This window comes from Meleagris gallopavo, chromosome 29, assembly GCF_905368555.1.
Source record: "Meleagris gallopavo chromosome 29, MGAL_WU_HG_1.1, whole genome shotgun sequence".
NCBI classification, from domain to species: Eukaryota; Metazoa; Chordata; class Aves; order Galliformes; family Phasianidae; genus Meleagris; species Meleagris gallopavo.
In genome coordinates this window covers 387608-392995 of record NC_139432.1, presented here as the reverse complement: position 1 = coordinate 392995, position 5388 = coordinate 387608, and the positions used below count along the sequence as shown (strand labels likewise).

The 5388-nt window shown below is 49.1% G+C and overlaps 1 pseudogene; it reads right to left on the bottom strand.

Moving 5' to 3' along the window:
- Nucleotides 1–4059: 4059 nt before the first annotated feature.
- LOC109365151 (feather keratin Cos1-1/Cos1-3/Cos2-1 pseudogene) lies at nt 4060–4923 on the bottom strand (annotated as a pseudogene).
- Nucleotides 4924–5388: the final 465 nt, after the last annotated feature.

Sequence of the window (5388 nt, the reverse complement as noted above, 5' to 3'; positions counted from 1 at the left end):
CGTGACCTTGTCTGTGCAACATTGAAACTGCTCTCTTTCTCATGTGGGAGCACCCCAAGGTCTAAGCCAGTAGATGCAGAGACTGGTGTGCAGAAGAGATCTGGGTGCCAGCAACCAAAACAACATGCACAGCACATCAGGATTAAACCAGTGACTGGGAGGAGAGAGTATTCAATTCTAGGAGAGAAGTGGGTAAGGAAACACAAAGCTTGGGAGTGGAGGTTAAGTAGGCTGAGATCCCATGGTAATATCTGAGGGATCAGCAGGAGTGTGGGGATGTGTGTGAGAGGAGTGGGTGACTGCACGCATCTGCTGGCCAGCAAACAGCAGGCTGGCCTATCCCGAGAAAAGGAGGAGACCCACATGCTGGGTAAGAGAAGCCAGGCTCCAGGCAGGGGTATTGGATGTGCTGAGGGCCTGAGCTCACACTGATGGGCTGTGTGATTGTGGGAGTGCTTGTGAAGCCAGTGGGTGAAGGTGTGTGCTTCCACAGGGGAACTGCAATCCTGATTAGCCAGAGAGGAGGAACAGGGCTTGGCACTGAGCTTAGGGCTTATAAGAGAAATGGTGTTGTTACCTGTGGGTGTTGCTATGGCAGTGAGTGCCCTGCCTGTGGAGCCAGCAGAGTCATTTCCGGCAGCTCTGTCATCTTGGGGCTGGGAGGTGGTTTTCTGCCTCTTTCTCATTCAGCAAACAGGAGGCTCAGTCTCAGCATGCTTCAGTAAGAAGTAAGAACTTCGTTCCCCAAGTTCCATGTGGAAATCTCAGGGTTGGGAGGAGCACAGAAGATGTTGCATGGTTTTCTACTAGTAATTCTTCCACGTGAATGCTTTCCATATGATGAATGACTGCCATGAAATCCTCACATTATCATGTGTAGTCTAGGGCTGCCCTTCATTCCTAGCAACTTGAGATCACTATTAAAAAGATCGCATGGAGGCTGAGGCTGGGTTGCAAGTAACATTAGTGACTCTGAAGAGGGAAATGAGTTTTCTTCCACAGGGAGCTGTTGTGTAGGCAGCACCAGAGCTGCCAAAAATCTGTGCACATCCCCCCTGGTCAAGCTTTTAAAATGCATCCGTTTGTCCCGTATCAGTTGGGTTGGCTATGGGGAAATTATACAGCCAGAAGAAGGGAATACAAGGAAAAGAGAGAAAAGGGTAGAAAATGGGGAACTTAGCATTGAGCATGGTGGGCACTTTCTGCCATCATAGTGTCTGGAAATTCAGGAGAGATCAAAGCACCCAAAAGTGATGTAGACTCCATCACAGCTGAGGATGCTGTCAATTGCAGCAGAGCTGGAGGATCCGACAGAGGTGTTCTGTAGGTACGCGCTGAGGTTGAGGCCAAGCAAGGCCACTGTCATGGGAAGGGGTTTAATGGTGACTGTATGGTTTTTACCATGCCTTACACAGTGTTACTTGCAGCTGTTGGCTGGTGAGGTTGTACCATAGGATGGGTATGGCAGACATGGTTTTTAGCAAGGCATGTCTCAAAGAGGTAAGAGGGTTTCTTGGCTTCATCCAGAGAAGACACTTTTGTTGTTAATATGTTGGCCCTGCACTGCTCTAGACTCAGGGGTACCATACACAGAAGAGACCATTCTCTGTAGCGCATGTAATGAATGGAAAATATCCCAGCTAATGATACGGGCTAGTGTGTGGCTGTTTCCACTTACACTGCCTTTACATTTTCTGGACTGTTACACCCAGTCTCTCACAGAAGGTTCTTCTGAGTATTGAAATTGAAAGAACCTAGGATTTCTGAGCCAAGTATGAGTCAGAAGAGGAAAAGTTAGGAACAAGAAAAATTCTATACTTGAGTTCTCTTCCAGGATGGCTCCTGAGGTAAGGAATGGATGAATGGATGCCTGGAGAAGGATGGACAAATCTTTGTATACCTGTGTCTGTGGAAGAAGTGAGAGAGAGAGGAGATGGAGAAGATTGATAAGAGCAGTGATCAGCAGAGGCCATGAGAACACCATGTAAGCCAGGAAAAGACACCTTGTGTGAAGTCTGCTGCTGCTCTTACAGAGCTAGAAAACCTCACTCTGACATCATCTCCTTCTGAAAGCACAGGACCATGGCAAAGGAGAACAGGACTTTTCTGATTGAATACATTCTTCTGGTTTATACAGGCCATCCCAAAAGTCACGTGCTCCTGTTTGTCATTATCTACTCCACATCTCTCCTAATCTCAGCCTCACCTTTGTCACAGCAGGGAGTGATCAGTAACTGTGGATCTCAACATGGTCCTTGTTGCCTGGCTACAAGCTGGGTAAGAGGAATATCACAGTCAGTTTCTACTGGGATGATGGGCCTCTTCTGGGGCTGGCCTGTGGGGATACCGTCAGGCTTTATTCTGGGCATTATGGTTCCTACTGTCATCATCATCCTCATGCTGTGCTTTTCATAATAGCTTCCTACATCTGCATCATCTCCAGAGTTCTCTCTATTCCTTCTAATTTCACTCACCAGAAAGCATTCTTTGCCTGTCCCTCTCATCTCAGCATGGTTCCCTTTCTTTCAGAGACCAAGGCCAAATCCAAACATAGTTTACCAGGAAGCTCCACCTCTTGAATGCACTGGACGCTCAAGGAGCCTGGCAGGGCAGGAGAAGAGCAGTAGATTGGGCTGTAGAGATATACACCTGCAGCAGAGCAAGGGGAGGGCTGTTCTACTGTGTCCCTGGCCAGGGGTCAGAGCTATTCTTTATGGTTACACTGGACTTTGGTCGGCTTGGTTCTGATGCTCTTTGTCTTGTGATTCCACCTGAGCCAGCACTGCCTGATACAGCAGATGTCCTGAGGAGAGATGCTGCCATCCTGATATCACGTAGAAACGATTTTCAATGCCATTGCTTTGCTGCTGGCATCACACAGAATCTGTGTGAAAGGAAATCCCTCACAAAACAGATCCCCAGTGTGTGCTGAGGTGTGAAGTTGCAGGTGTTTGTGTGGGGAGCAGTAATACTGCATAGAGCACAAAGGCTTTTTCATACCTGGCGCGCAGGGAATATGAGAGGATCTTGGTGTCTGGGGAATGACACTCCAGTGTGAGTCCTGTATTTGGGTTGGTGCATGCCGTGTGCGACTGGGGAAGTACAAAGATCCTATTGAGTGCAGAAACATCTCACACTCACTGCCATGTGCCAGTGGAAATGAGGATATCTGCTCTCACACAGAGTCTTCAGTGGAGAAGGGTTGAAGGGTTGGGGCACTCTGAATGCCTTCCATTTCCTGAGCCCGAGGAGAACAGTTCCATGCTTGGGGAAGACATGACACCACCAAGAAGCTGTGAGTGTTTAGGCATGAGTCACTGTCCTGGGCATTCCTGTACCCACGGGAGTATTGAGTTCAGAGGGACTGGGGGCTGCAATCTGTGGCCTCCAGTAGCTGGTAGCAATGCTGACTGGCGGAAGCCATTGACCATAGGCAACTTGGCAAATTTATGGCAGGGCCAGGAGCTCTGTGACAGCTGCTAGGACCACACAGAGAAGCTGTACCCTCAGTGAAGGGTGAGTGGAAGGGGATGGGAAAGTGGAATAGAGACGACAGAGGGTCAACTCCAAGAAAACTATAACTTCCCTGTTCTTGATGGCCTTTGGAAACGCCTTTCTCTGAGTCTCCTTCCCTAATACTGCTCCTCCTAAAGCCAAAGGACTAGATTTCCCCAGAGTGTGTGGGACTTCTGACTTCACTGGGCCTCCCCAATTCACCCTCTCCTGAGTATTTAATTTATCAGGATTTCCATTCACATGACATGCTCACGGGTCGAGGTGACCTGTATAAGGAGAAATACCAAGGCAGGGGCAGATGGTCATTGATGGTGGAGGCACATCTAGGAATATCTTCCCATTCTTCAAGAGAGAGTGCTTAAAGAAATGACTGTCTACAGTGTGCACTGATCTCCAAAAACCTGTGGAGTGCTGGAGTCTCCCTAGCTTGTTCTCACCAAAGACATCCCCTTCTCCTTTGGCCATCTCTACATTTATGGGGAAAAAAAATGCACCAACACAGAAAGAAACAATAAGGGATGCAGAAGTGTTTAATGAGTCTGAGGAGAGAAATGTCACCCAAAGAAGAGCTCTGTGTGTGGTGAGCAACAGGAGCCGACAAGAATCTGTTCTTCTTTTCAACAGCAGCATGGCCACAGAGCTCTATCTCCCAGCGAGAGTTTTTGGGAGATGAGCAAGTCGGTTGGGGTGCATTTTGGGGGCTACTAACAGAGACCTCTAAAGGGAAAAGACAAGAATGATATTAGATACGAAGAGTGAGTGAAAGAGATTATCAGTAGACATTCTCCACGTTAACAGAGATGCCATATTGGCCAGTGCAAGTCTGTCTTTCAGGGCAAAAGCAGCAACACATTTCTTTTTCTGACCAGTGTCATGTTCAGCATTCAAGGGGTCCTTGTCTGGGGCATCATCCAGCACATTCAGCAGGGGTTGCACCTTCTGCCACAGTAGCGGTTGGAAATGCAGGAGAGGTCAAAGCCCCCCGAGGTGATGGGCACGCCCTCAGAGCTGAGGATGCTGCCAACAGCAGCGGAGGTGGAGGATCCGACGGCGGTGTTCTGCGGGAAGGAGCTGAGGATGGGTCCGGGCAGGGTCACCACCACGGGAGAGGGCTGGATGACGATGGTGGAGTTCTGGCACTGCCTGACACAGGGCTCATTGCAGCTGCTGGCCAGAGGGGTTGGGCCACAGGGCTGGCATGGCACACACTGGTCACAGCAGGACATGTCTCAGGGATGGAGGTGCACCTGTATGGGGAGAGCAGGGAGCAAGCAGAAGATGGGGATGCATGAGGAGCAGCCTATCATCACGCTATGAGGGAATCAATGCACATGCAGTGCTTGGAGCTGAAGACAGTCCAGGGATGTCCAAGGGATTCTTGGTCTCATCCTGACAGAGCCCAGTGAAAGTCACTGGGACCTATCCAAATACAGCCCAGACCCTAGACCACAAGTTACCTCCTTACAGTCCCTCCCTCCTCCCATGAAAAACATTCTCCCCTCTTCCCTCTCTCATGACAAGCAGAGCTAGGCATGGAACAGAATTAGTAGCAGCTGAGAGTACGTCTGAGCTCAGAACTCTGTTTGCAGAATGAAGAGAACAAGAAGGGTTTCACACTCACTGATTCCCAAGAAGATGCAGGTGAAAGAAGTGGATGAGGTGGCAAGGAGTTGGGCTGCCTTTTATAATGGACCCAAGCTGCATCATTTCCAGAGGCATCCTTTGCAGCAGTGATTATTTTGTGACAAGAACCTCTTGAATGCAAAACATCCCAGCTAATGTTATGGGCTGTGTGTTGGTTTCCTGAGTTGCTGCTACTTGTCACATCCTGATTTAAGTCACTCCCATAGCTCACAAATGACACCTTTTGAG